We start from the raw sequence: 23676 nt of genomic DNA, 5'->3' as shown, positions 1-23676 counted from the left end.
CATGGCTTGCTGGGAGGCAGCGTTGGTGGCAGTCTATGCCGCAGGAAGGCCCGGCAATGGCAGCAAGATGGTAGCTTCTGGGCTGTGAGAAGCTCAGCAGCACTCTGCCACGGCACAGCCTCTGGCTTAGGAAAGTCCGGGATGGCACCAAGAGAGAGGTAAGAGGCTTCCCATGGCCGGAGCAATGGGAGGAATCGCATCAGCACCCTCTCCTTAGGAGGTCAGAAAAAGGCAGGGCATCTTAAGCTGGAACATCTGGGACTGGAACATCTGGAGAGAATCCAAGGCTGGAAACAAAGAACAGAAATGATTAAACATTCAGACAAGACGTATACTGAAGGCGCAGGTGGAATTTTAAAAGGTTGCAGGACAGTGAGACTGTATCTCAGGTGCTTTATGAAGAGGATGGTATAAGCTTGAGACTTCCGTAGTGCCATAGAAGGTAGAGAAATTGTCATGGATTCATATTCAGAGTCTTGCAAGACTGAAGCTGTAGTCGGAGGCTAAGTATTGGAGTACAGAGGAGAAATCCAAACGACTGAGTTGAAGATGTTTGGTACCCCAGAAGTTCAGCAAAGGAACGGCCAAGTCAGGGGTCCAAATAGCATACTTGAATGCATTATGGAATAGCCTTGGTAATGCTGGGAGGTCAGAAGCATGTCAACAGTAACCACTATTAATGTTTGCTGGAGATTCAAGAGCCAGTGCTAGGGGACTCCAATGACTGGAAACTTAAGCAGTCTTTCACCTGCGATATTCCATGGGTAGCAGGTAACGGAAGATGGAAAAGTATAATTTTGTCCTGTAGTCAATACTGGACAGAGTCCTGATAACAGATGTTTGTTTTCATATCATAGTAGCGGAACAAGAATATTGCTGACCTAGAGCTCTTCAGGATTCTTTAAAAGGATGAAACTTAGGCAAGAGTGGAAGTCAAAGTCTCAGATAAGTTAGCACATAAGGCTTTCTTGACTGATGGTAATGTTGTCAAGCATCATTAGTAAGCCAGGTTCTCGGCAGGGTAGCCCGGAAGAATAGGGCTAGCGGACTGGTAGATGGATTTGAAGTCCTCTGACAAACAGAGTCGAGACGCCATTATGTGGTCCTGATTCCGATGAGACACTTTTGTACTGGTCAGGATAAGTGAATATTTTGCCAGCAGTAGAGAACACCAAAACTTTTTCCCCTGAAGAAGGCTCTTGTAGCCGAAATATAGCTCATGTCGGGTGAAATAAGAAAATTGTGATTATCAGCGGTTTGAGTGAAGAATGCCCGCTTTGGCTAAGTATTTTTATTTTACTACAATCCTGGGGATTGATTTGTAGATGCCTATTTAGATAATGAAACATTAGTAAGAGAAAAGTTTTTTTGGAATAAAAGTTTTTTGTTTTTTTTTTTTGGAAAATTTTTGATAAAATGCTATAATAACAAGAAACAATAAATGATTATAAAAAGTGCTTATAAGGCTGAGACTGCCTGAGGCCCATTGCAGGCAAGAGATAGTAGATACAATCTTGAAGCATGTGCATATGATATTGTTTCTTGTTTTTGAATTAGATTGTGGTAATAGGATTTATTCTATTTCCCTTTCATTTTGTGGTTTGGTACTGAGAACAATGCCAGGACTAGATGTACTCGGTGAGACTCACTTAGGCAGACCCTCTTGTAGGCAAAAGAGACTTGCAACGGGCTCCAAACACTTAACCCGAAGGCAGCTGACAATGGGGTCACAAGTATCACCAGTGAATGAGGTTCAATGTTGCGCAGAGGAATGTTGGAAGCGTAAGGATACAAGGAGATATCATTGGACTTGGAATATCAGATGGTAATCCAGGCTGAGATGTGGAAATCAATTGATCTTTAAGTGTAGAGCAGAATGAGTGGGACTAACTTGCTGGTTCAACTTGATGAATACGAACAAAGTAATCCAGGCCCCAATCAATGATGGTTAATTGGAGTTCAGGCACCTCCTGCAGGTCATCTCAAGGGGAAGCCTAAACAGGCTGTGGAACTGGAAACAAAGCAGAGCAGTTACTCCTTACCCAGTGGTGACACTGACTTAATCGTAGGAACATAGTCTCCGCTATGTGATGGTAGCTCAGTTGCTGGTCGTCAGAAGCAAGGTACCAAGGCTGGCGACTTGGGAAGAATGAAGTGTTGATACTCTAGAAGACAGCGGGGCAGACAGAACACAAGATGTAAAGGTATGATGATCACTCCTGGGTGCATGTGCATTCTGAAGGTCATTTAAAAGATGTACCCAGGGAAAATTGCAAAATCTTGGTGAGATGGACATTGGTAACTAGTGGTCTTGGGTGAAGGCTCCTCCTGCAGGTCTTTTAACCCAAATACCTGGAAGTGCTGTGGAGTACACTCGGGGGTGATGATATACTCCCAGAGGTTGAAGATGCTTAATGATGTGGAAGTCAGAAGTGCATTGAATGTGGAAACCTGGGTGCAGGTGCCTCCTGCATGTCATTTGGAACCCAGAAGTAGAGCCAACATCACAGTAGCAGGTGCCCCCTGCAGGTTGAGAGAGGGTCCAGGACTGGACCTGAAGTGAAGATCTTGATGCAGGAACTTCTTATAGGTCATGAGATCCAGAGAATGGGACTTGGCGAGGGTCTGGATGCAGGCACCTCCTGCAGGTCATAATATCCAGACTGCTGCGGAAAAACAACTAAGGAATGAGAGAGAAAAATTAGGTTAGCAGCAGAATATTGAATGTCCAGGAAACTGGGAATGGACAGGGTGGTAACAGAAAAAATAAATTTCAGCACAACTGGCGCCTCCAGCAGGTTGAAGGAATACACAGAGGATTAAGGACACAAAAGTTCAGTAACAAAAGTTCTTGGATCGAGAATTCTGGAACATGCTCACCAGACACATGGCCTTCGCAATGTTGGGAATCCATAGGAAGGAATGCTAGGGAGCACTCCTGATCCCAGGGAGAGTGTGCCCTTGGGCCTCGGCGAACCAGAAGAGGAGCTCCAAGGAAGCACTGAGGCAGGTGAGACAAAGTCCCGTCTGGGCTCGGACAGGAAACCCAGGCCCCGCCGACCTGCACAGCCTTGATGAGGCCAAACACGCAAGGTTGGTCTCTGAGTGGTCCTCTGACCACTCCAAGCCCTTTCGGACCTGCCGATGGGAACGGCAAAGGCGGCAGCCCGGACAGGAGCCAAGGGTGGATGAGGACTCTGGAGCATGGAACTCAGATGTGGAGACTTGAAATGTAGTCTCAGACGTGGAGACTTGGAACGTAGACTCAGATGAAGAACTTGGAACGAAGACACAGATGAGGATGAGCAAGGCTCCTCAGGCGCCCTACACAGCCCATGGGTTAGTCACAGACCACACTGTCCCCTACGTGCCCTACACAGCTGGACGGCTGGTCGAGGACAATGAGGGGAGCGGGGCAAGCTCAGGACGTCTCACAGCTCAGGAATGAAGTAACCCCTAGGATCCTCCAAAGTCGGAACAGGATACAGACTCAAGATTAAAACTTGGAACTTGGAAACCGGAACTCGGAATTAAAAGCAAGGAACTTCCGGAGGCACTTGTTGTTGTTGTTCAGGACCTGGAGCATCAGGACTTGGATCAAGGAACATTAGGACTTGAACAACAAGACTTGCCTCACGGAATACCAGGACTGGAACTCAGACATCAGCAGAGATAAGAATATGGAACAAGAGAACAAAGACAACGAGGAACGGAATGCCTTGAAGAGGAGGAGGAGGAGGACGTCATTGGGGACTCCTGGACCTGAGAACTGGAATAGGATCCAGGAGCAGCCCAACTCCTGAACTAGCTCCTTGCAAAGGTGAGGAGTGAATGCACCCTGAGCCCTTTTGTAGGGCTTTGCAGGAAACCACTCAGGGAGGAGTCCACAGGTGGGGCCCAGGGCATATCTGGCCATGGGCCCTTTAAATCTGGCAGAAAGACGCGGCTGTGCCCCTTAGGCAGAGGGGTAGGACCCTGGACAGTGGTGACCTGCTGCTCAGAGGAGCAGGAACAGGAAGCAGGCCTCAGCGCAGGCCCTGATGAGGGAGGCGGCTTCCTTGCCGCACGAGGAGGATTGAGGGCAGTTCCAGCCACTGAAGAGCAGGCCTCCTGGCTTGCCGGGAGGCAGCGTTGGCGGCAGTCTGGGACATGGAAAGGCCTGGCGATGGCAGCAAGATTGTGGCCTCTGGGCCGTGAGAAGCTCAGTGGCACTCTGCCACAGCGTGGCTTCCGAGCCACATAGGAAAGTCCGGGGTGGCACCAAGAGAGAGGTAAGAGGCCTCCCATGGCTCTGGCCATGGGAGGAATCGCAACACTCACTTGTTGTTCCCATCTTTAGGTCATTTATGAATATGTTAAAAAGCAGCGGTCCTAGTACAGAACCCTGTGGCGCTCCTGTAGTCACTTTTGCCATTGAGAAAATTAACCATTTAGCTCTGCTCTCTGTTTTCTATCTTTTAACTAGTTCACAATTCACAATAGAACATTGCCTTCTATACCATGACCTTTAAGTTCATCAAGTGTCTTGCATGGGGAACTTAGTCAAATGCTTTTTGAAAATTCAGATACACTATATCAACTGATTCATGTTTATCCACGTTTATTCACCAAAACAAGTAGCAAACTGGTGAGGCAAGACTTCCATTTTGACTTTATCCCATTAAACCTTGTCTATTTAAACGTTCAGTAATTTGGTTCTTTTCAGTCCTTTTTCCCAGCAGAGACATTTGACTTACCAGTCTGTAGTTTCCCAGATCACCGCAGAACCTTTTTTAAAAACTGACATTACATTGGCAACATTCAATCTTCATTTAACATAGCTGATTTTAATGACAGTTTACAGATTACTAACAGTCTGCAATTTCATTTTTCTATTCTTTCAACATTCTTGGATGTATACCATCTTGTCCAAGTGATTTGCTACTCTTTACTTTTGCAAATTGCCCTAGTACATTTTCCTGGTTCACTGAGATTTGTTTCAATTCCTCTGAATCATCACCTTAAAATATCACTTTAAATATCTAGAAACAGAGAAAAAAATGCCATAAAAGGACCCAATGGTCCATCTAGTCTGCCCAGCAAGTTTATGGTTGTAACTACTGCCCATACAAGCCACCTTTATAATTATCAGTTTCCCAGACTCAAAGTCAGGGTTCTTATTTGTTGATGTTTGAGCCCAATTCCCCATTCCCTCTTGCCTTTGAAGCAGAGAGCAATGTTGGAGATTCTCAACAGTATAAAGGTTTATTTGTTAAGGGTAGTAACCGCCATCTCAGCAAGTTACCCCCATGCTTATTCGTTTTCCCAGACTGTGCAATTCAATGTCCTTGTTGGTTGCCATCTGAATCTAATTCCCCTTTTCCTCTTTTCCCCCTGCCGAAGAAGCAGAGAGCGATGATGGCGTTGCATCAACACCAAAAAGGCTTATTGGTTAAGGGCAGTAACCACCACACTAGCAAGTTACCGCATACACTCTTTTTTTCTTCAACACATCTTCTAGCCTTTAGGGATCCACAGTGTTTATCCTATGCACCTTTGAAATCTTTTACTGTTCTTGTCTTCAAGCCGATTGTGATACATTACAGGAGGACCTTGTGAGACTGGAAGATTGGGCATCCAAATAGCAGTTGAAATTTAATGTGGACAAGTGCAAGGTGTTGCATACAGGGAAAAATAACCCTTTTTGTAGTTACACAATGTTAGGTTCCATATTAGGAGCTACCACCCAGGAAAAAGATCTAGGCATCATAGTGGATAATACTTTAAAATCATGTGCTGCAGCAGTCAATTCCTAACATTCTGTTTGTGTTTTTATTAGGAAAGGAATGGTTAATGAAATGGAAAATGTCATAATGCCTAGGGATGTGCAGAGCAAAATTTTATGTTCATATTTTTTATGTCCGAAAGGGGGTCCCACTTGCGGCCAATATGGACATAAAAAAAATCCAATGAGTTGGGTATATGTACATATGTGCAAAAAAAAAAATTAAACCCCCTCACCCTCCTTAATCCCCCCCCCAGACTTACCACAACTCCCTGGTGATCGAGCGAGGAGTGAGGACGTCATTTCTGCAATCCTTGGCGAGAAGCATGTGACGTCGGTGGCACGTCGAGTGACGCGGCGTCACGTGATTCCCGGCTCGTTCGCGCCGGACGGCACGTTCGGCCCAAAAAGAACTTTTGGCCAGCTTGGGGGGGCCTCCTGACCCCCCCAAGCTGGCCAAAAGTTCTTTTTGGGCCGAACGAGCCGTCCGGCGCGAACGAGCCGGGAATCACGTGGCGCCGCGTCACTCAGACACCGACGTCACGTGATTCCCGGCAAGTTCGCGCCGGACGGCTCGTTCGGCCCAAAAAGAACTTTTGGCCAGCTTGGGGGGGCCTCCTGACCCCCTCAAGCTGGCCAAAAGTTCTTTTTGGGCCGAACGAGCCGTCCGGCGCGAACTTGCCGGGAATCACGTGACGTCGGCGTCACGTGATTCCCGGCTTGTTCGCGCCGAACGAGCCGTCCGGCGCGAACTTGCCGGGAATCACGTGACGTCGCGTCTGAGTGACGCGGCGCCACGTGATTCCCGGCTCGTTCGCGCCGGACGGCTCGTTCGGCCCAAAAAGAACTTTTGGCCAGCTTGGGGGGGTCAGGAGGCTCGTTCATGCCGTGATTCCCGGCATGAACGAGCCGGGAATCACGTGACGCCGACGTCACATGCTTCTCGCCAAGGATTGCAGAAATGGCGTCCTCACTCCTCGCTCCATCACCAGGGAGTTGTGGTAAGTCGGGGGGGGGGGGGATTAAGGAGGGTGAGGGGGTTTATATTTTTATTTTGGCTCAACAATCGCGATTTCCCACATATCGAACATATCTATGTTCGATATGTGGGAAATCCGATCGTTTATGTCGAATCAATTTTTTAAGTAAAAAAAAAATATGAGTTGCGTTTTACTAATGCGGTCAATCCGAATGCACACCCCTAATAATGCCTCTGTATTGCTCCATGGAGAGACCACACCTTGAATACTGTGTACAGTTCTGGTCACTGCATATCAAAAAAGATATAATTGTGATGGAGAAGGTACAGAGAAGGGAACCAAAATAAGGGGGATGGAACAACTCCCCTATGAGGAAAGATTGAAGAGGTTAGGGCTGTTTAGCTTGGAGAAGAGTTGGCTTGGGGGGGGGGGATATGATAGAGGTCTTTAATATCATGAGAAGTCTTGAATGAGTAGATGTGAATCGGTTATTTGCTCTTTCAGATAATAGAAGGATAGGGGGCATTCCTTGAAGTTAGCATGTAGCACATTTAAAACTAATTGGAGAAAGTTCTTTTTCACTCATTGCACAATTAAGCTCTGGAATTTGTTGCCAGAGGATGCGGTTAGTACAGTTAGTATAGCTGGGTTCAAAAAAGGTTTGGATATGTTCTTGAAGGAGATGTTCATTAACTGCTATTTATCAAGTTGACTTAGGGAATGGCCTCTGCTATTACTGGCATCAGTAGCATGGGATCATCTTGGTGTTTGGGTACTTGCTAGGTTCTTGTGGCCTGGTTTGGCCTCTGTTAGAAATAGGATGCTGGGCTTGATTGACCCTTGGCCTGATCCAGCATGGCAATTTATTATGTTCTAATGGTCACCACCTCTTCCAGAAGGGCATTCCAGGAATCCAGCACCCTTTCTATGACATTGGTTCTGAATCATCCTTCCTGGAGTTTCATTTCATGACCTCTAATTCAACTGATTTATTTCCAACAGAAAAGGTTTGACATTGGTTGTGCATCAATAAAACCTTTCAGGTATTTGAAGCTCAGTATCATATCTCCCCTACACCTTCTCTCCTTCAGGATATACATATTTAGAACCTTCAACCTATCCTCATAAGTCATTTGATGGAGACCCGCCACTATTTTGGTAACCCTTCTCTGGACTGCCTCCATCAAGTCTGTCCCTTTTGAGATACAGTCTCCAGAACTGAACACAATGGTCCAGGTGAGGCCTCACCAAGGACCTGTACAAGGGGATTATCACCTACTTTTTCTTACTGGTTATATCTCTCTCAATGCAGCCCATCATTCTTCTGGTTTGTGCTATCGCCTTGTCACATTGCTTCATCGTCTTCAGATCGCTAGGCACTATCACCCCAAGGTCTCTTTCTTGTTCCAAGCACAATAGCCCTTCACCCCCAAAAAATACAACTCTTTTGGATTACCACACCTCAGATGCATGACTCTGCTCTTGGCATTGAATCCCATTTGCCATATCTTTGCCCACCATTCAAGCTTCCTTAAATCATGTCTCATCCTCACTACTCCTTCTGTCATGTCCACTCTGTTGCAGATGTTAGTATCATCCGCAAATAGATAAATTTTACCTTCTACCCCTTTTGAAATGTCGCTCACAAAGATATTGAACAAAACCGTTCCAATACCAATCCCTGTGGCACTCCACTTAACACTGCTTTCTCTTTAGAGCAGGTTCCATTTACAATCACACGCTGTCTCTACCAGTCAACCAGTTTGTAATCCATGCCATCACCTTGGCGCGCACTCCCAAGCTTCTCATTTTATACATGAGTCTCCTATGTGGACTGTATCAAACGTTTTACTAAAATCCAAGTAAATCACATTGAGCGCTCTTCCCTGATCCAATTCTCTATTCACCCAATAAAAAAAACATTTAGATTAGTCTGACAGGACCTTCCCCTGGTGAATCCATGCTCTCAGATTGAGCAACCTACCGGATTTTAGATTTTTCATTGTCCTTTCCTTCAGCAGAATCTCAATTAATTTTCCCATCACTAAGGTGAGGCTAACTAGCCTGTAGTTTCCAGCCCTCCTCTCTGCTCCCACTCTTGTGAAGCAGGACCACCATCGCTCTTCTCCAATCACTTGGCACCACTCCTGTTTCCAAGGATCTGTTGAATAAGTCCCTGCTAACTGACCTGCTAGCACATCTCCCTCCTCCCCTGATTACATGATCTGCTTGGATACTTCTTCTAATATGTGGACTAACACTAGTCTGGAATTTGTTATGTCTCTCTTTAACTTAATCTAAGTTGATGCCCTCTTCGGGCCTTTTTCTTCCAGCTACCTAAGCTTCCAAGTTCATGGTCCTCGTTAATTGTACCTTTTGTTTCCTTTATCTCAGTTATATAACCCTGTTCGATGTAAACCGATCTGATATGGTATTTAACCATGAAGGTCGGTATAGAAAAATGTTAAATAAATAAATAAATAAACATCTCTGAGCTCCCTCAGTATCCTGAGATGAACCTCATCAAACCCCCTGGCTTTGTTCACTTTCTGTTTTCTTAGCTCTTCCCATACATTCTCTTCTGTAAACAGTTTCATCTGCTCCACCCCCTTCCACAGTCTTGTTAACTAGTGACAGTTAGGGATGTGAATCGTTTTTTGACGATTTAAAATATCGTCCGATATATTTTAAATCGTCAAAAATCGTTAGGGCCACGATACAATACCAATTCCCCCGATTTATCGTCAAAAAATCGTAAATCGGGGGAAGGGGGAGGGCAGGAAAACCGGCACACTAAAACCCCCTAAAACCCACCCCGACCCTTTAAATTAAATCCCCCACCCTCCCGAACCCCCCCCAAATGCATTAAATTACCTGGGAGTCCTCCATAGTGGCGGTCCGTGGCTAAATCGGGGGAAGGGGGAGAGCACGAAAACTGGCACACTAGATCGTGAGTTCTTCAGCCGGCGCCATTTTTCAAAATGGCCGCCGCAAAATGGCGGCGGCCATAGATGAAAACGATTCGATGCAAGAGGTCATTCCGGACCCCCGCTGGACTTTTGGCAAGTCTTGTGGGGGTCAGGAGGCCCCCCCAAGCTGGCCAAAAGTTCCTGGGGGTCCAGCGGGGGTCAAGGAGCGATTTCCTGCCGCAAATCGTTTTCCGTACGGAAAATGGCGCCGGCCATACGCCATCTCGCGAGGGTTCCGGACCTCGCTGAACGACCTCCTGCAGTCTATCTCCTGCCGGCGCCATTTTCCGTACGGAAAACGATTCGCGGCAGGAAATCACTCCTTGACCCCCGCTAGACCCCCAGGAAGTTTTGGCCAGCTTGGGGGGGCCTCCTGACCCCCACAAGACTTGCCAAAAGTCCAGCGGGGGTCCGGAACGACCTCTTGCGTCGAATTGTTTTCGTCTATGGCCGCCGCCATTTTGCGGTGGCCATTTTGAAAAATGGCACCGGCTGAAGAACTCACGATCTAGTGTGCCAGTTTTCGTGCTCTCCCCCTTCCCCCGATTTAGCCACGGACCGCCGCTACGGAGGACTCCCAGGTAATTTAATGCATTTGGGGGGGGGGGTTCGGGAGGGTGGGGGATTTAATTTAAAGGGTCGGGGGTGGGTTTTAGGGGGTTTTAGTGTGCTGCTGGACCACCAGGTAATTTAAGGCATTGGGGGGGGGGGGGGATTTAATTTAAAGGGTCGGGGGTGGGTTTTAGGGGGTTTTAGTGTGCCGGCTCACGATTTTAACGATTATGACGATACTTTACACACACAAACGGCAACAATACGATTCCCTCCCCCTCCCAGCCGAAATCGATCGTTAAGACGATCGAGGACACGATTCACATCTCTAGTGACAGTCCTTCTCCAAGGTCTTCTTTAGTGATCACCATACTGAAGTATTTGTTTAATATTTCTGCCATATCTTCATCTCTCTCCACACATTGATCTTGGTCACCTTTCAATTTCACTATATCTCTTTGGACCTTTCTCATTTCCCTGATGTATCTGAAGAATATTTTGTCACCATGCTTTACCTCTTTGCCAATCCTTTCTTCTGCCTGATTTTTTTGCTTTCTTGATTACTTTCTTCATCTCCCTAAGTTTAACCAGGTATTCTTCCCTGTGTTCCTCTTTTTGGAATCATTTATAATTCTTGAATGCTGCTTTTTTGCTTTTATTGTGTCAGCCACCTCCTTTCTCTTACTTTTATTTACTTATCTAACATAGATTTGTTGCTTTTGTTATTATTCCCTTTAGTTTTCGTCCACTGTTGTCCCACCTCTCCAATTTTCTCCCAGTCTTCTAGTTCTACCTCCAGGTATTTCTCCATTTCGACAGTCTGTTTTTTTGAAAGTCAAAACTCGAGTCTTCATGTGACTTCTCCATATCCTGTTTGCGATGTCAAACCATACCGTTTGATGATCTCTGGTGCTGAAGTAGGCACCTACCCAGACATTTGAGACATTATCCCCATTAGTGAGCACTAGGTGGAGTATAACTCCCTCCCTCATGGATTCCTTTACCATTTGTTTGAAGAGAGCTCCTTGCAGGGCATCCATTTTCTCTCTACCTCTGATTATACAGAAGGGATTTTCCAGTCTACATCCAGCATATTAAAGTCTCCAACAATCAACACTGTTCCCTTCTTTTGGATGTCTTTGACCAGATCTCTGTGTAGTTCTTCCATTTGAGTCAGAGGCCTGTAAACCACACCATTAAAAATTTGATTCACTATCATCTTTTTTTAGGCTGGCCCATAATACTTCTTCCCTACCCTACATTCCTTGCAGTTCAATGGCTTGGATATTGTTTTTGACATAAAGAGCTCTCTGTCCTTCCTTATCAAGTTATAGCTGAGTATGGCCATATCCCATTCATGAGAATCCATGAACCATGTCTCCATAAGAGCAACAATGTCCAAGTCTGCCTCCACCATTAGAGCCTGCAGGTCAAAAATTTTATTGCCCAAACTATGAGCATTTGTAGTCATAGCTTTCCAATTGTTCTCCTTTGATTTGTAGCAATTCCTAGGTACCTTTTCTGCTTTCTTTGGCTGATTGATTTTGTTATTTTCTCCTCTATATCCTGTATTGATTAGGGATGACATGTCAATGTCATTGGCCATCTCTTGCCACTCCCATTCTTTAGTTTAAATATCTGATGATAAATTATCTGAATTTTTCCCTTAGCATTCTCCTTCCTGCTATGGACAAATTTAGGCCATCTTTAAAATACAGCCTTATACTGCTCCATACACAACCCTAGCCTCTAATGTATCCAAAGCCATTTTCTGTATACCATGTTTTGAGCCAGGAATTTAAATTATTGATATAGCACAACTTCTCATTTCCCTTTCCATAAACAGGTAATACTTCTGAAATGGTAATATTCTTTTCAGTGTATCTTGTCATCTTGCCTAGATTTTGGAAATCTTTTTGTACTACATAGATTCCATTTCTATTGAGGTCATTGTTTCAAAGATGAATGATAATACTGATATCAAATTTCCTACTTTCATCTTCAATGACTTGGACTATCTGGTTTGCATTTCTACTTGTGAGGATCCTGGAATGCATTAAACTATTGTCACCATCAAAAAGTGCTCCAAATTAGTTCATCTGATCATTGAGTCTCCATTCAGAAGCAGCTTTCTTTTATGACATGTGATTCTGTTGAAGGGCTTCTGGGTACATTGGGTAATACCACTTTTAGAAATCACTTCAAAATCTATTGCTGAGGTTTCTTCATTCTCCAATGCAGAAAATGCATTATGTAGGGGTAACTTTGGGGAGAGTGTGTGTCTCTTCATCGCAGGCCTTATTCTGCCAGAGCCCACGGTTATCCTCTTGCTCCTGGGTTTTTGAATCCTGGATGTCCAACATCTCTGCGGGAGTGGGGGTTGCTGCACAGGATGCTGTAACGTTGGGGAATGTGGGTGTCTATTTGTCACATGTCTTGTTCTAGCAGAGCCCACTGTAAACCATTTTTTCCTGGGATTCTGTAACCTCTGTGGGAGATGGTAGAGAGATACTAGATTGTTCAAGGAAGGGGAGGTTAATTGAAACCTGGACAATACCTCCCTTAGATGAAGCAGCTCCATTTTAATTGCAGACAGCTAAAGGCAAAATGGGCAATCTTTGATTCTCCAAATGTTAGGCCTTGGGATATAAGAACTACAGTTATTGCATTGAATGAAAGACATTGTTAAATTATCACAGATTTCCTAGAATAATATAGATAAGTTAAGGAAAGGTAAACTTTAGGAGCTAGCCAAGATTTTTAGTAGGTTTTTGAAGTAAAAATTAAAACTATTAAAGTTATCCAGTAAAGATAAAAAGGTAGAATAAGAAAACCAATTATTACAATCCATATGACTGCAAAAGTTATCTGATCTGTAAGAAATTACTATTTTAAAGGAGATGAAGTAATTGAAGCTAATTATCTGGGAGTCCAGGGAAGATGATATAAGAAAGTAAACCCAGGGGTGGGTGGGTAGAGGAGTAGGGAGGGAGGGAATTAATAGTTTAGATTACCAGTTAGATTAATTTATATTTTTAAGCTTAGCTGTTGCAGATGTCAGGTAACCTGGTCAATCTCCCAGTGAGATCAGCATTTACTAGAAATTCTACACTTAACTGGAAACCTCCAGTTTAAATTTCTAGCAACACCCAAGAGGAACAATAGAAGGAAAAAGAGCAGTTAATACAAGATAAGTTTTATCTTAGATACATAAAAATGATTAAAAATTGCACAGATGAAAAATTGAATAAAAATAGGTTGATTGGAGGTTTTTGACCAATGATTAGAAAAATACTGCCATACAGAAGTTGGCTAACATAGTATACCAGATCTCTGAGGTCTTTTTCTCCTCCATATATTCTTGTTCTGAATCCAAGATACTCTTCACAGCAACATTATTTTAAGTGAAAGAATTTTGTATGTTTTGGGTTGTCATCTTTCACTAGCCTCCTTGTGGTTATGAATATTTTAAAATAATGTCTATGCCTGATGGAAACTCTTGATCTTTGCTGCTGCTCCTTTCAGTTTTCTCCAGAGATGGAGAAGAATGTGTGTGTGAACATGTGAGCTCAACCACCATATTTTAAGCTTTCTGTCATTTTTTAAGCTTTCTGAGAAGCAGTTTGTGACATATGATATAAGTAATTTGAATCCATGAGGCAGACATTTTCCTGCCGAAGCATGGGTCTATGTTGGGTTGAGCTTTTAAATTGAGCACAGCTAATTGAACCATTGGAGTGTGGTGGACAGATTTTATTTAGATTAGTATTTCAGATAAGAATGCAATTATTTATAGAATTGATAACATTCAATTAGCAAATGAATGAATGTATAGTGCTGTTTTCTGATACTGTTTGCAGTTCAGTACATTGCAAGAAATGGTATATTGTTTAATAAAGAACTGTTAGAATTGTCTAATGCTGAATTTACAAACAGAGTTCATTTTGAAACCTTTCTATTTAATGAACATGTATTAATGGAACCTTTGATTGTTATTTACAGTGAATATTGAGATTCCTGCTCTCCTTTTTTTATGGTGTTTTTGTTTTTTCATTGTTGCAGTCAATACGGAGTCTGACTTGTTGCAGTTTCCAGGTCAGTTTTTGTTTATACATTTCTATTTGTAATGTATGGTCCCTTCATTCTGTTAGAAAAAAACTGAAAGGAGCGGCTACAAAAGTAAAAAATGTCCAAGAGGCGTGGTCATTGTTAAAAAATACCATTCTAGAAGCACAGTCCAGATGTATTCCACACATTAAGAAAGGTGGAAAGAAGGCAAAACGATTACCGGCATGGTTAAAAGGGGAGGTGAAAGAAGTTATTTTAGCCAAAAGATCTTCATTCAAAAATTGGAAGAAGGATCCAACAGAAGAAAATAGGATAAAGCATAAACATTGGCAACTTAAATGTAAGACATTGATAAGACAGGCTAAGAGAGAATTTGAAAAGAAGTTGGCTGTAGAGGCAAAAACTCACAGTAAAAACTTTTTAAAATATATCCGAAGCAGAAAGCCTGTGAGGGAGTCAGTTGGACCGTTAGATGATCGAGGGGTTAAAGGGGCACTTAGAGAAGATAAGGCCATCGCGGAAAGATTAAATGATTTCTTTGCTTCGGTGTTTACTGAAGAGGATGTTGGGGAGGTACCCGTAATGGAAAAGGTTTTCATGGGTAATGATTCAGATGGACTGAATCAAATCACGGTGAACCTAGAAGATGTGGTAGGCCTGATTGACAAACTGAAGAGTAGTAAATCACCTGGACCGGATGGTATACACCCCAGAGTTCTGAAGGAACTAAAAAATGAAATTTCAGACCTATCAGTAAAAATTTGTAACTTATCATTAAAATCATCCATTGTACCTGAAGACTGGAGGATAGCAAATGTAACCCCAATATTTAAAAAGGGCTCCAGGGGTGATCCGGGAAACTACAGACCGGTTAGCCTGACTTCAGTGCCAGGAAAAATAGTGGAAAGTGTTCTAAACATCAAAATCACAGAACATATAGAAACACATGGTTTAATGGAACAAAGTCAGCATGGCTTTACCCAGGGCAAGTCTTGCCTCACAAATCTGCTTCACTTTTTTGAAGAAGTTAATAAACATGTGGATAAAGGTGAACCGGTAGATATAGTATACTTGGATTTTCAGAAGGCGTTTGACAAAGTTCCTCATGAGAGGCTTCTAGGAAAAGTAAAAAGTCATGGGATAGGTGGCAATGTCCTTTCGTGGATTGCAAACTGGCTAAAAGACAGGAAACAGAGAGTAGGATTAAATGGGCAATTTTCTCAGTGGAAGGGAGTGGACAGTGGAGTGCCTCAGGGATCTGTATTGGGACCCTTACTGTTCAATATATTTATAAATGATCTGGAAAGAAATACGACGAGTGAGATAATCAAATTTGCAGATGACACAAAATTGTTCAGAGTAGTTAAATCACAAGCAGATTGTGATAAATTGCAGGAAGACCTTGTGAGACTGGAAAATTGGGCATCCAAATGGCAGATGAAATTTAATGTGGATAAGTGCAAGGTGATGCATATAGGGAAAAATAACCCATGCTATAATTACACGATGTTGGGTTCCATATTAGGTGCTACAACCCAAGAAAGAGATCTAGGTGTCATAGTGGATAACACATTGAAATCGTCGGTTCAGTGTGCTGCGGCAGTCAAAAAAGCAAACAGAATGTTGGGAATTATTAGAAAAGGAATGATGAATAAAACAGAAAATGTCATAATGCCTCTGTATCGCTCCATGGTGAGACCGCACCTTGAATACTGTGTACAATTCTGGTCGCCGCATCTCAAAAAAGATATAATTGCGATGGAGAAGGTACAGAGAAGGGCTACCAGAATGATAAGGGGAATGGAACAACTCCCCTATGAGGAAAGACTAAAGAGGTTAGGACTTTTCAGCTTGGAGAAGAGACCACTGAGGGGGGATATGATAGAGGTGTTTAAAATCATGAGAGGTCTAGAACAGGTAGATGTGAATCGGTTATTTACTCTTTCGGATAGTAGAAAGACTAGGGGGCACTCCATGAAGTTAGCATGGGGCACATTTAAAACTAATCGGAGAAAGTTCTTTTTTACTCAACGCACAATTAAACTCTGGAATTTGTTGCCAGAGAATGTGGTTCGTGCAGTTAGTATAGCTGTGTTTAAAAAAGGATTGGATAAGTTCTTGGAGGAGAAGTCCATTACCTGCTATTAAGTTCACGTAGAGAATAGCCACTGCCATTAGCAATGGTTACATGGAATAGACTTAGTTTTTGGGTACTTGCCAGGTTCTTATGGCCTGGATTGGCCACTTTTGGAAACAGAATGCTGGGCTTGATGGACCCTTGGTCTGACCCAGTATGGCATTTTCTTATGTTCTTATAAGTTTTAACTCGGTTCTGCATGTACGACGGGGGTGAGATATTTTGCTACTGTGTAGTTTCTGTGTAGAGCTCTCTAGCAGCCTGGTTTTTCTGTTTTCTAAAAGGAACTATATTTGTATTTTAGGGCCTGGTGTAATTTTTGCAGTGTTGCTTTTCATGGGCAGGGTTGTTACTCTTTGAGTGCTGGAATTTAGTGCAGTTTTATCATAGGAGGTTTAATATATTATAACTTTATTTCAGTCTATTTATGGCTTTCTGAGGGCCAAGCTCTTACTTAACACACTTTACAATAGGCCTAATGATATAGTATATGGTTTCTAAGTGTCTTGCTTTTTTCTTTGATTTCTAGTTGATACCACAATAGTGCATGTAACTAAAATATACTGTTGTAAGTGCTATTTTTACCTCAAAAGACTGTACCTTTCATGTAAAGCATATTATTATATATGTTTTTATATATGGGGATTGCTAGAGGTTGGTTGGGCACAAGGCTGTAAGATTCACCTACATGCCCAATACCCTTGTATACGCCCTGAGAGAGTGCTTCATACATACACACACCATTCACACATCTCCCATTTCCCCAGGGAGAAAATACTGGGGAAGGTTGGAATTAGGTGGTAGAGTTCCTGGGAGTGTGATAAGTTACCAGCTTCCAGGAAATATCAATGGTGCTCTAATTTGTCACTCCTCTGGGAATCCTATTCCCGCCTCCCTTGTTCCTCAGTATTTCAAATCACCAAAAGGGGTAGACTCCAAAAGGTTCCACCCCTATGCCCTTGCTGTTTTGACCTGTATTACAGCTTGTGGAAAGCATTATCTTTTTCCTCGCCTCAGGCAGCAAATTGCTTGACCCATCCTTCGCTGCATAAATACACATAAGAGACAGTTCCTGCTCCATGGAGCTTAAGCATATGGTAACAAACTGAAAGATCTAAATGTGTATCCTGGGGGAAAGGTGGGAAAAGAGAGATATTATAGAGACATTTAAATACCTCCAAACAAGAGATATACAAGAGAAGGGCCTCTTTCAACATAAAGGGATGTAGTTGAAAAAGGATAGACAGGAACAGTGAAAGAAAATATTTGCTTGCAGAATGAGTTATGGACACATGGAACAGCTTCCCAGTGGAGGTAGTTGGATTTTAGGGATGTATCAGAATTCAAGAAAATATGGGTCACGCAAAAATGATCTCTGAAGGATAGGAAGGAATATTTTTATTTATTTATTTATAGATTTTTCTATACCAGTGTTTGGAACCAGGACCTTCACATCGGTTTACAGTTTCTACAATATACATACATAAAAGTGCATTAAAACAATCTTTACAGTGCAAGGTAATCATTATAGATACATCATCAATATTGCTGTTATCTATCTTCAATTACAAATGAACTAAAACTATCTAAAACAAACTAAAAATTATTTAAAACTCAGAACAATAATCGCAATCACCAACATACTTATGAATATAAATTGGGTACTAGAGTTTCAGAAGGCATCTGTATCTTTCATATTCACTGGTCTACTCTGTCTTTAAAAGCTTGATTAAAAAGCCATGTTTTCAATGATTTTCTAAAGTATTTACGGTTTGTCTCTAATCTTAATTCTTGTGGCATCATATTCCAAAGCTTGGGACTGGCTAGGGATGTCGCTTTCTCTCTCTGAAGTTAATTTTGCAGATGACATAGAGGGTATAGATAGCAATCCCTTTTTCGCTGATCTTAAGTTGCGTTGTAGGGTATGCAGTCTTATTGTGGCATTTAGCCATTCTGACTGTTCTCCATGGATAGCCTTATGTATTAGGCATAGAAGTAGATTTTAAAAACATATGCGCGCGCGTACTTTTGTTCACGCACCAGGCGTGAACAAAAGTACGCTGGATTTTATAAGATATGCTCGTAGTCGCACGTATCTTATAAAATCCGGGGTCGGCGCGTGCAAGGGGGTGCACATTTGTGCAACTTGCGCGCGCCGAGCCCTGCGCGCGCTGCCCGTACCCTCGGAGCAGCCTCGGAGGGAACTTTTTTCTACACCCCCCCCCCCTTCCCTTCCCTCCCCTTCCCTTCCCTCCCCTTCCCTTCCCCTACCTAACCCACCCCCCCCCACCCCCCACCTTTATCGGAGAAGTTACTACTGCCTCCGGGCAGTAGTAACTTATGCGCGCCGGCGCAGCAGGCCCCGACACAGGCTGCTATGTCGGGGCACTCGGCCATACCCCCCCGGACTGCCCACACACCCCCTGGCCATGCCCCTGACTGCCCCTTTTTGCAAGCCCCAGGAGTGGAGCCTTGTGGCACTCCAGTTTCAAGTTTTATTGTTTCAGATACTGAATTGTTTAATTTTACTTGAAATGTTCTGTTGTTCAAAAATGAAATGAACCATTTGAGTGTTTTGCCATTAATACCATTTTCATTTAATCTTTTAATCAGGGTGATGTGGTTGACAGTATCAAACGCTGCTGATTGATCAAGAAGCAGCAGAAGGAATTTTCGACCATAGCCAAAGCCACATAGTACTGTGTCGTGTAACAAAAGAAGCAATGTTTTGGTACTGAAGTTTTTTCTAAACCTGAGCTGTGTAGGGTACAATATATCATTATGCTCTAAATGATATTTAATTGTTGCAGTACTACTTTTTCCATTACTTTGGCAATCATGGGTAAAATAGAAATTGGTCTATAATTGCTAAATGTATTTATGTCTAGGTTCTTTTTCTTTAGTATGTGCTTTACAGTTGCTTGTTTTAAGGTATCTGGCACCATTCCCTCATCTAACGATAATTTAATTATGGAGGTAATAATTGGGGCAATTACCTGGACTACTTGTTTCAATGTGAGTATCGGGATGGAGTCTAATGGATGTTGAGCAGGGTTTAAGTTCATTATTATTCTTGTCACGTCTTCTGTCGAAGTATTTTCAAATTCAGACCATGGAGAAAGAGCTTTTGAGCTCATAACAATTTCTTGTGTCAGAGTTTTCTCAAAATTTGAAGTGATCTTTTCAGTTTTGTTTTTAAAAAATGTTGCTAGTTCTTGGCTAATGTTCTTGTTTATCTCTGTGTCAAATTGAGAAGTTTCTGATATTACATTATTAACTATGTTAAATAGAATTTTAGGATTTTGCGAGAATTTGTTGATTTTTTTTTTTTTACTATAAAACTTAGTATAATAAAGCTTAGTAGGAGATTTGGATGGGCAAAACATGGACTGTCTGGTCATTATCTACCATTGTTTTCTATGTTCCTATACTTATTTTGTGAGGAATGTTATCAATTGTCTGAGGCAGACCACCTGTTTTCCATTGAAAAGGATTGAGACAGATGATGCACATTTAGGGGATAATTTATAAAAGTTTTCAGTATGTAAAGATAGAAGTTACATGTGTATAGAAAGCATGTGTCTCCCTGTATTAAAAATGGGCACGTACAGAAACATATGCATGTTTTTGGTCAGAAAGTCACAGTACTTTATAAACTGCGCTGTTCCCCCCCATACAGTTTATAAAATATAAGCTTTAACTTTGTGTGCACATACTTGTTTTTGCATGTGTTGATTTATGCACACTGTTGAAAATTATGTTTTTATTATTATGGCTCTCAAACTGACAGCATCTGTCAAACAGTAAGAAACATAAAAAGTGAGAAATTTTTTTTCTTAATCAGCATCAATTTATTTTCATTTTTCACACCTTTTTTTCTCTTTTTAAACACATTTGGAAGAAATTGTGATTCAGTTTTGCTACTTTGCTGTCGTACTATTAAGGGAACTGTTTAAAATGGATACATCTAAATGTATTCATGTAATAGAGAGGCTAGAAGGACTTGTTTAAAAGTCATAAAAGACAATATCTTCCTAATTAATTCAAATTAACTGTAATCTTTTAAATGCTCTTGAACTCTTGTGAAATATGCTGTCAAGAAGAGGATGATGAGGGCCTATAAAATCCAGTGGTTTATCAAGGCATGACAGGCCAAGGCTCAGTCATTATTATTGGGCCTGCCAATCTTTCTCACTTACTCTCCCCCTATTATCCTTCTATTCCACATCCATTTCTCCCCCTCTACTTTCCTACTTCTTTCCAACTCTCTTCTATATCCCTCTTCTATATCTCTCTAGATGTTTGATCCCAGGTTCCATTTTCTCTCTGTAATACTTTGCATTACTCCTCAGCTTTCTTCTTACTTTTCTATCATCATCCCTTCATCTTTCTCTCCCTGACGCCTTTCCTGCTTTCTTCCACAATCCTACTCATGCATTTACTATTCCTCCCTGCCACCCATAGCCCACCTCATGTCCTCTTTGCTTTGTTTTCTGTATGCATGTACACACAGGTCTTGAAATCTGTAAACATGGCAAAACAAAGGGGCAGATTTTAAAAGCCCTGCGCGCGTAAATCCAGCCGGATTTACGCGTGCAGGGGACTTGTGCACTGGCGCGCCTATGTTGCATAGGCCACCGGCACGTGCAGAGCCCCGGGATGCATGTAAACCCCGGGGCTTTGCTTGGGGGCGGGGCGGGGAGGCATTCCGGGGAAGTGGGCGTGGTGCTGGCCCGGGGGCATTCCGGGGGTGTGACCAAGGCCTCCGAACCATCCCCTGGTCCAGGGAATGACGTGCCGGCAGCCCGCCGGCGTGTGCAACTTTCATAACATAGGTATGGGGGGATTTAGTAACAAAGGTAGGGGGGATTTAGTTAGGGTTAGGGGGTGGGTTAGGTAGGGGAAGGGAGGGGAAGGTCGAAGGCAAGAAAAAAAGGTCCCTCTGAGGCCGCTCTGGGTTGCGCGAACAAATCTACGCCCCGAAAACCTGACCCTTTCGCGCGCCGAGCCTATTTTGCATAGGCTTGGCGACGCTCGCAAGCCCCGGGATGTGCATATGTACCGGGGCTTCGAAAAAGGGAAGAGAAGGTGGCGTGGGCATGGGCAGGGTGCTGGTACGGGGCAGTCCGGGGTCGGGACAGAGGCCTCTGGCCCAGCAGCCATGCTGGAGGTTCGTGCACCGGCCAGAGGCAGGCGTAATTTTGAAAACAAAGGTGGGGGGGGATTTAGGTAGGGCTGGGGAGCAGGTTAGATGGGGAAGGGAGGAGATAGTCGGGGGAAGCGGAAGGAAAGTTCCTTCCGAGGCTGCTCCGATTTTGGAGGGAACGAGGAAAGCCATTGGGGCTCCCCTAGGGCTCGGTGTGTGCAAGGTGCACAAGTGTGCACCCCCTTGCACGTGCCAACCCTGGATTTTATAACATGCGCGCGGCTGAGCGTGCATGTTATAAAATTGGGCATAGATTTGTGTGCGCCGGGTAGCGAGCACAAATCTACGCCCGCACGTAGGTTTGAATATCTGGCCCAGTGTGCACAAAAAAATCCCAATTTTATTTGCATTAGATTAGCTCATAATGTACAAATTTGAGCTCAGCTGATCAAAAGAAGCACAAAAACTTAACAAAAGAGGCTGTATTGTCAAGAGATGGAATAATTCATAATAATGTATGCCATTCAATAGCTTCATTTAAACCTGGGTAAAAATCAAAAATTGTTCATGATCATTATGAAGGACATTTAGATTGCCAACACAGGTAAGGGGAACATGGGCTCAATGACAAATATTTGAGATGATGAAATGGTGGACTATAGGAACTTGAATCTTTGGATTTCTAAAAGCTTTGGAGCTTTGGAGTTCTAAAAGCAGAGTCTGAATGTTTTATGTTTTGTATGACCTATAGATATAAAAGAATATGAATACTGCAATATATAAATCACATGAGTAGAAGTACAATCTGAATAAAAATTACACTTAGTCTTGAAAAGCTGTCATCAGATGTACCCATTGGCAAATGGCATTAGTTAAGGCTCACATATTGCACCTATTGCTTCTCACTCCCATGCTCTCTCTCATACAGACACAAATTGCACACAAGCTTCTCACTCCCAGGCTGCCTACTTTCTCCCAGCGTGCACCCACCATGCAGGTCCCCACTGGCTTCCTCTGCCTCCTTTCCCCCAAGGTCCACCTCCGAGGCAGGTCCCGCTGGGTTCCTCTGCCTCCTTTCCCCCAAGGTCCACCTCCGAGGCAGGTCCCGCTGGGTTCCTCTGCCTCCTTTCCCCCAAGGTCCACCTCTGAGGCAGGTCCCCACTGGCTTCCTCTGCCTCCTTTCCCCCAAGGTCCACCTCCGAGGTAGGTCCCCGCTGGGTTCCTCTGCCTCCTTTCCCCCAAGGTCCACCTCCGAGGCAGGTCCCGCTGGGTTCCTCTGCCTCCTTTCCCCCAAGGTCCACCTCCGAGGCAGGTCCCCGCTGGGTTCCTCTGCCTCCTTTCCCCCAAGGTCCACCTCCGAGGCAGGTCCCGCTGGGTTCCTCTGCCTCCTTTCCCCCAAGGTCCACCTCCGAAGTAGGTCCCCGCTGGGTTCCTCTGCCTCCTTTCCCCCAAGGTCCACCTCCGAGGCAGGTCCCGCTGGGTTCCTCTGCCTCCTTTCCCCCAAGGTCCACCTCCGAGGCAGGTCCCGCTGGGTTCCTCTGCCTCCTTTCCCCCAAGGTCCACCTCCGAGGCAGGTCCCGCTGGGTTCCTCTGCCTCCTTTCCCCCAAGGTCCACCTCTGAGGCAGGTCCCCACTGGGTTCCTCTCTTTCCCCCAGTATCCAAGGCAGGTCCCTGCTGGGTTCCTCTGCCTCATTTCCTCCAGTGTCCACCTCCAAATCTTATGCCAGATGTTAATTGTGCTACAATCCACCCTATTTTGATCCCTGATCATGCTGTAGTTGCCATACATATTGCAATCTCAGTTTCAGGGGTCTGTAGATCACCTGTGGTGGTTCTTAATCTAGCCTTCTAGAGCATCCTAGCTTTAAGGCCTTTTTTCTCCAAAAGACTGACAAAATTTTCTCCCATAATATCACCTCTAAGTTTTCCTTTCCCATGGTGTGGGTAGCTTTTAAGGCCACGATCAGTGAAGAGATAATTAGTTATAACATTACTCTGTGCAAGAAGCAAAAACAAGAGCTTTTGTGTCTGCATGATCTTATCGATCCGTTAGAAAAGG

This window comes from Rhinatrema bivittatum, chromosome 1 (genome assembly GCF_901001135.1).
Source record: "Rhinatrema bivittatum chromosome 1, aRhiBiv1.1, whole genome shotgun sequence".
NCBI lineage: Eukaryota > Metazoa > Chordata > Amphibia > Gymnophiona > Rhinatrematidae > Rhinatrema > Rhinatrema bivittatum.
The sequence above is the reverse complement of the archived record's forward strand: the minus strand, read 5'-3'. Positions refer to the sequence as shown.